We start from the raw sequence: 7688 nt of genomic DNA, 5'->3' as shown, positions 1-7688 counted from the left end.
ACTACTGCAGGTTAGTGTACTAGCCCCCTGCTTGTCCTTTTCCTGGATTCAGGTCAATCTATCTTTAATTTGGTTTCCACGTAGACTCGGGTCCCGTGTCATATGTGCTCATTGACCCTATGTTTGCTTATGGAGCAACTGTGTTTGATTCTAGCCTTTGCAGGAGGGCATCTGAATTATCGGAGTGGAAAAGAGCCTCTCTGAATAATCCCATCTTAGGGGCTTTCAGTCAAGAAGTTGGCCACTGATGGTGGTTTTTTGCAGTACAAGCTGGCGTGCTGCACAGGGCTGTAGCTGGCCAAGGGGATCCACACTGACCAGTTATTCCAAAAAGCCACATCAGCACCTCAGCTCAGGGCAGTCTTGAGGCACTTTGACTGCCAGCTGCAGCTGGGAGACTGGCTGTGCCCACTCTTTGTGCCCCAGAGCCAAGGAACTCAAAAAGAAAATAGCCTGAAGTGCAGCCTAGGACTGTTGGGCTTGCCTTTGAAATATTGTTACCTACTGACATCTGTCCCTTTCCTGAAACTGCTTAATAACCTGAACCTTCCTGTTGGCAGCTTCAAGAAAGATCAGGTATCAGCTATTTAAATGCATAGTTAGCTGAAAATCAATAGATGGATGACGATGTAAGCATGTATTGGTTTATGGGTACTGTCACGCTGCTGATGCACACTTTGCAGTGATGTGGATGGCTGTAACAACACATTTGGAGGTTAGTCTGTTTTGAATCATTACGGTGGTACCTCAGTGCGAGCGCTGTCACAGAACTTCTAGAGGAAGATTCTCCTCTGCACTGGGTGGCTTGTGTGAATTAACAATGCATTTACCTATTTGTAAAATAGATCTTGAAGATGGCATTCCTAAAATCCTTAGAGCTTGAGGATAAGGTCAGATAAGTTTGAAGAGTTCCAGCATTTCTTTGACTTAAACAAAACTTTTTACTGCTCAGGATATGTCATAGATCCAGCATGCAGCTCATTAGGTAATCACACTGAAGATCATAGGTTCACCGTGCTGCTGTTGGTTGTTGGTTCATATTATTGGAAAATATCCGTTTACTGTGCAGGGGGATTTTAAAATAAGCTTTGAGTTAGCACACATTCTTCTTGTGATAAGTTACTCTGGAAGGTAGAGATGAACTTCAGTATGACTTCCAAATCTAAGGCTGACTAAAATTTGGCCCATCTTTGAAATGTATAGCTTAATTGTCTCTCTTCCAAGAAGGTAGCTCTGTTAGCTGGAACAACAGCGTCTGCTACTGACACTCCTAAAGCCAGTATATAATAAAACCGTTGATTCATACTCATTCCCTTTTGTTCCTTTTTTACTTCAAGTAGTGCAAGATGTGCTTTGTTATTCTCGTTTTTCACTTGGCTGTGATTTTTCAGAGACCTAAAAGGAAGATAAAAGGCATTATTTAAAAAGGGGGTGTTCATACTTGATTCAGTACTCTCCTTAGATATTATTTTCCTCTTCAGATTTTTTTAATACTTGCTCTAAACCCATAAACTTTCATAACTGGTGTCTGGCTAATTTGCAGCAGCTTCCACCTTTGGCTTTTGTTCTTGAGCTTACTAAAATCAATGAGGCATCGTCCCCTGAGCAATTTACTTATTTTCTGGGTGTTCTGGGAATGTATTGGTGTTTATTTCTGCAAGTCTTTGTTTACCTCCTCACAAAACTGGATGTCATCATCCCGTGCTTGCTTAATGCAGCTCCATTGCCCTGTCATGCACGTTTGTATAACCTTCAGATATGGTGCCTAAGCTGTTTGAACAGGTTTCATGTGACCTGCCCTGCATGCTAGCTCTGGATCTTACCTGCTGCTCCATTTTATCTCTGCACTTCATACTAATGAGCACCTGCAGCGTTTCATGTCCCTGATCCTTTGGACATCTGCCGTGGTTTAACCCCAGCCAGCAGCTAAGCCCCACACAGCCACTCGCTCACTCCCCCCCCCCCCCCCCCCAGTGGGATGGGTGAGAAAATTAGAAGAGTAGAAGTGAGGAAACTCATGGGTTGAGATAAAGACAGATTAATAAGTAAAGCAAAAGCCTGCAAGGGCAGGCTCTAAAGGCCCCTAAAGCCTGGCCACGGCACCCACGTCCACTCACCCTGCCGTGGGCCGGTGGCCGCCACTGGCAGCCGACCTCGGCTTGTCAGCCGCTGTTGTAAGGGATGATGCAAAACCGAGAAACCCTCCCAAACTGCGACTGATCCTCGAGTGCTTTTGTTACGGTGGTTGTTTGTTCCTTTCCTATTTGACTGGCAGCTGTTCCAGCTGACGCCAGAGCTGACTGAGAACAGAGCGATCAGCGCAAACGGGCGAGGCCAGCTCCCCCCCTGCCTGCGCAACCGGCCGGGACGGGTCCCGACACGGCTACCGGACGCTCCGCGGGCAGGAGAGGGGAAACTCGCCGAAACTCGCGCTCACTCGCTATCTGCGTGGCGTGGCGCGGCGCGGCGCGGCGCTTCCCCTCAGCGCCGGGGCGCTGTCCGTTAGCGCCACGTGACCGCCGCCCGTTGCTCGCCGGGATCTGAAGTCGTGGCGGGCGGGGAGGGGAGGGGAGGCGCGCGTGGCGGAGCCGTTGCTCCTCCCCCTCCTCCCATCACCCGCCCCTTCCCCACCCCTCCTCCCCCCGGCGCTGCGCGTGGGGCGGCTCGCGGGTACGTTACAGCCCCCCCTTCCCTCCCCCGCCGCGTCCGTTACCCCTTGGTGTGGGAGGGGGTGGGGCGGGACGGGAGCTGGGGTTCGGGCTCGGCTTTCCTCTGAGGGAAGGCGGGGAAAATGGCGGCCTGGGGAGCGTGACACCCCCTCCCCACTCCCGGCTGTCGCTGCCGCCTGTGGCGGGCGGGTCGCGGCCCTTCCCCGGGCCCTTGTGGGCGGAGGTGGCCGGTCCTGTGGACTTATGAGGTACTTCGGCGCGTGAGCAAAAATAACGCGTGTGTTTCTATATATATAATGTGTGTATACATAGATACGTGTCTGTATATAGATGTATGTGTGTATATGGGTGTATATATACGTACACAGATGTACGTATAGAGCTCGGTATCCGCGGGGCGTGCACGCTGTGGCGGCTGCAGACGCACCTGTGCCGCGCCAGGCCGTGCCGTTTGGCACCCACAACCATCTCGGCTCCCTGGGCCTTAAGGTCGTAACACCCCCAGGGAGGGAAACTGGGGCGTGTTAGCTGAAACACGTCTGGTTTTCTGGCGTTTCGTGTGGTTTTCCAGCTCTTCTGTTACTGAAGAAGCCAGGGGATTGTTTTTTCTGCATGTTGGCTCTGTCAGCGCAGCCTTCTCCAGTGAAGTAGTTATCTGTAGAAAACTACGCGGCTGTTGAGCACAGGGGAGCTGCTACTATTAAAAAATAATACTTGTTATTGAAAAGGAGAGGGTATAATTGTAACTGATTTGAATGCAGAACGTTTTGCTGAGTTAACAGTTCAGTCTGTTCATCCCCTTACTTGCTGTGTTTTGACCACTGACAGTGGCCAGCATCAGTGGTTGGCCAGTGTCTTTGGTTCTCAGAAGAAATAAAAATTAATTTTGAAGGTGTACAGCTTGTTCACCTTTTTTTTTCCCCCCAAATGGCTTTAGTTCTATCACAAGATAACCTCTTTGATTTTTTCTGTTTCTATGTTTGAAAATAGTTTGTGTACACATAATAGTACTGCTGATGGTTTTTCTTTTATGTTTAATCCAGTGTGATTCCCTGCTTTTATGCCGTTGTGTTTTCACAGAGTTTCTAATTGGAAACTGTTGAATAGCTGCAATGTAGCAGGCAGAGTTTTAGACGGGATCTGAATACAGATTATAATCTCTCTGGTATTTTACATGTTACTGTTTGCAGAGGCACTAACCTAGCTTTAAACAAGAAAAGGCCATCTCGTACTTATTATTTTTTCTTTATTCAGGTTTACAGTAGGTGTAGAGTAATATTTTTTCTAATTGCACTTCTTGTTAATAACACTCATACTACTGTTTTGTTTCTTACAGGATTGGTGAGGGAAGAGCTTGCTTTCAGTGAAATATTTATCAAGTGTTGAGGAACAAGTCAGGAAACCCAGCCAAAAGCGAATGTCATCAGAAACACCAAGAGAAAGTCCAGAGGTGCCAACAGAAAACACCATGTCTCCTGAAGTTCCTGATGTGGAAGGAAAGGTGAAGTCAAGTGACAGTCCGGTAGAGAGACAGGAGGCAGGCTCAGACAAGGAAGAATGCCTTGAGCCCATGTCCAAGAGGCAAAGGAAGAAGCTGTTGAAGCAGAAACAGTGGGAAGAACAGAAAGATCTACAGAGGTGTGGTTTGCAAAATAGCTTTTGCAGGATCATGTGTAGTATTGAGTGCTAATAATAATAATGATGTGTCAGCAGAATTTGCGTGTGGATTGCTTTAGCAAATCAAGGCAGTTGAACTAGTTTTCTCCCATGCCAGGTTTAAAGCAGTAGTCACAGGCTACTCCATCTGCATATGAAGAAGCTATAAAGGTAAGCATTCTCTCTTCATACTAGAAGTGTTCCTCAACTTGAAGAGGATGTCGGGAGGGATTCAAACTTGCATGTTTTTGGTTTGTCGGAGGGGAGAAGTAACATGTGGCTTTGTCCCTTTCTGAATGGGCTGCGTCCTCTTTCCCCAGTGCTGTCAGACTTGGTGAATCTTACAAAGTCAGTGACTAAAAAAAATTTCTTTTGACACATGAAATGCTCTGCTGTAAGTTATGTTGACTTACAACCTGTTAAAATAGTTTTGGAAGATGATGAGCTTCTGTTTTATTTTGTTGAGAGAAACCTTATCTGCAAATGGGCTGGTGGTGGTTTATCCTTGTCCTGCTGAATGCAAAGTGTTCCTCCCCCAGAGAGTGGCTGTTAAAGTTGCTGTCTCCGAAATTTGATCTCCCAACTGCCTGCTCCCGTCAGGGGACCAGAGGGAAGAAACAACTGTTTCAGAAGTCTTTTGAAAAACTTGAAACAGGAGGTAAATTGCCTTCCACATTCCGATTCCGATAGTGCAATTTTGGCAATCTTTTTGGTTGTTTCTGTTATGAGACCTGACTCGGAGCACCCGTAAATCCACGCAGCTCCCACTATTGACTTTGTTGAATTTGTGTCAGATGTCTGTCTTTGTAGGTATATACAGAACTTCACAAAGATGGGGGGTGTGTTTCATGCTGGTATCAGCCTAGCACAAATGGAAGCAACAGGATAAGTTTAAACTACCACGGTCATGGGACAACCACCTTGATCGTAGAAGTATGCATTTGTGTGCATAACATGTGCCTCAGCAGATTTGGCAGCACTTTTTGAAGATGTATTTGTTTGTTTGTCTCTTTAGGCAGAAACGAAAAGAAAAACGCCAGAAGAGAAAACTTGAACGTCAGTCAAAATCGGACTCCAGTAGTGAAGTGAATGACAGAAAGCGTATGCGAAGGGAAGTTGTTCCTAGTACACTTCGCCTCATTGTGGACTGCAGCTTTGATGACCTGATGGTGCTAAAGGTAAAAGAAACTTACTCTTCACGTACAAATGTTGAAAGGTTCTCCAGTGACAGTGCTGATGCAACGTCAGAGCGCAAAAACTGGAGAGCAGCTTGTGGAGGACAGTTAGCATGTTTCAGATTGTGGTGACTCCCAGACCTGCTTAGGTCAGTTGCTGAATTTTTTAGGGTTTGGAATGTACATTTATATAAGCTTGCCAAAGATTTTTGTTTGCCTTCATGGAGATGCGGTAAGTTGGTTTGATTCCAAAAACAGGAATATAGAAACAGTTTGTGCCGTATGTTCACCATGAAGCTACGCACAGTTCTGCCTCAGAATGGTTTTGCTAGAGGGGCTGCAAGTGCCCCATCAAGTTACTTTCTCTTTCAAAGTGGACCTAAGGCTCCCAGCCATGTTAGTAAGTATGTGTGGAAATAAGAATTTTGAGCATTAGGAGGATACCGAGCTTTTCCTCTCAGTCACACGAGAGGTAGTTGGTAGAGTTGGTAATAGTTGATGTTAACCTAATGCATTTTATTCTTTTTCTTAACTGCTTAATGAAATTGCTTTAAATGGTGGCACAGCTGCCTGAGCTCAGTTCTTTGATTTTTTTTCTGAGAGCTCTGAAGACTTGCCCATATTTAGTTATCACGATAAAGTGCATAACTCATTTCTGTGTTCACTGCACAATGCAAAGATTTTACGTGTTTATTGAATAGGCCAGATCTGCAGTGACAGCATAACCTCTCTGAAGAAGGACAGAAATAAATACTTGCAGAGGAATGTTGGTTTGCAAGCTGAGCACTTCATGAAACATTTAGAAATACTTGACGTGGATGCATGACCATTTAAATTGGTGTACTATCCAAACCTTCTCAGTAACAGCAGACAGATCCTAAAGACAGCAGACTCCCAGCTGTTGGGGGTAGGGACAAGTGATAGTTCAGAAGATAGGGCATCTAATTTTATTAAAGGACATAGAAATGCAGCTGCCTTGCCAGAGTAGCCTGAAGAGTTTCTCCATCCCTGCTGCACCCTGACGTGACTGTAAGAATCTGCTTCAGCATCTCCTGCTAAAGAATCCAGGTCACTGATAAAGCAGGCAGGTAGGATCAAGGAAGGCGTCGGAGGACACATACACAGCTTAAGCTTAGGGTGAAAACGTGACTGGGCAGCATTTGTATTGGGGAATGGCAAAGTTCAGGATGGATTGACAGGTTACTACGTATCTGAGAGACTTCCCAACATAAAGGACTTTAATTCTGATCTTGAGATTCACACATTGAACATAACCTTGTTCTTCCTTTACTACTAGTGTATTGAGTTTGCATGGCAAGGTTTTGGTAGCGGGGTGGGCTACAGAGGTGGCTTCTGTGAGAAGCTGCTAGAAGCTTCCCCTATGTCTGACGGGGCCAACGCCAGCCAGCTCCAAGATGGACCCCCTGCTGGCCAAGGCTGAGCCCATTAGTGACAGTGGTAGCGCCTCTGGGAGAAGAGATTTAAGAAGGGGAAAGGAAAAAGCAACCTGCGCGACACCAGTCGCAGCCGGGAAAGAGAATATGTGAGAGAAACGACCCTGCAGATGCCCAGGTCAGTGAAGAAGGAGGGGGAGGTCGTGCTCCAGGTGACAGAGCGGAGATTCCTCTGCAGCCCGTGGGGAAGACCATGGTGAGGCAGGTTGTCGCCCTGCAGCCCATGGAGGTCCACGGTGGAGCAGATATCCACCTGCAGCCCGTGGAGGACCCCACGCCGGAGCAGGTGGATGCCCGAAGGAGGCTGTGACCCCGTGGGAAGCCTGCGCTGGAGTAGGCTCCTGGCAGGACCTGTGGCCCCATGGGGCGAGAAGCCCACGCTGGAGCAGGTTTTCTGGCAGGACTTGTGACCCGGCGGGGGACCCATGCTGGAGCAATCTGTTCCGGAAGGACTGCACCCCACGGGAAGGCTTCCTATTGGAGAAGTTTGTGGGGGACTGTCTCCCATGGGAGGGACCCCACGGTGGAGCAGGGGAAGGCTGTGAGAAGTCCTGCCCCTGAGGAGGAAGGGGCAGCAGAGACCACGTGTGATGAACTGACCCCAACCCCCATTCCCTGTCTCCCTGTGCTGCTGGAGGGGGGAGGAGGTAGAGAATTCAGAAGTGAAGCTGTGCCCGGGAAGAAGGGAGGGGTGGGGGAAGGTGTTTTAAGGTTTGGTTTTATTTCTCATTATC

General features: G+C 47.7%; 1 protein-coding gene and 1 long non-coding RNA gene across 44 annotated transcripts in view; one reads left to right on the top strand and one right to left on the bottom strand.

The window, feature by feature from the left end:
• Positions 1 to 7688, top strand: part of LOC142032347 (alcohol dehydrogenase 1-like) — a 330614-nt gene that overhangs the window by 119402 nt on the left and 203524 nt on the right. For 40 of the 43 annotated variants that reach the window (XM_075031193.1, XM_075031006.1, XM_075031212.1 and 37 more), the window contains 4 exons: positions 4006 to 4307; positions 4444 to 4496; positions 4865 to 4983; positions 5341 to 5503. The gene's annotated coding sequence lies outside the window, so the exon portion shown is untranslated. Of the gene's footprint in view, positions 1 to 4005; positions 4308 to 4443; positions 4497 to 4793; positions 4984 to 5340; positions 5504 to 7688 lie in introns of all 43 variants that reach the window. The other 3 variants (XM_075031115.1, XM_075031202.1, XM_075031083.1) reach the window with 3 other exon arrangements.
• LOC142032714 (uncharacterized) lies at positions 196 to 2520 on the bottom strand. The gene is made up of 2 exons (XR_012650961.1): positions 2118 to 2520; positions 196 to 1395 (listed from the first exon to the last, which is right to left on the bottom strand). It is a non-coding gene; the product is annotated as an uncharacterized LOC142032714 (long non-coding RNA).

The sequence above is a fragment of the Buteo buteo genome, chromosome 1 (genome assembly GCF_964188355.1).
Source record: "Buteo buteo chromosome 1, bButBut1.hap1.1, whole genome shotgun sequence".
Taxonomy (NCBI): Eukaryota; Metazoa; Chordata; class Aves; order Accipitriformes; family Accipitridae; genus Buteo; species Buteo buteo.
This window is presented reverse-complemented; position numbering and strand designations above follow the sequence as displayed.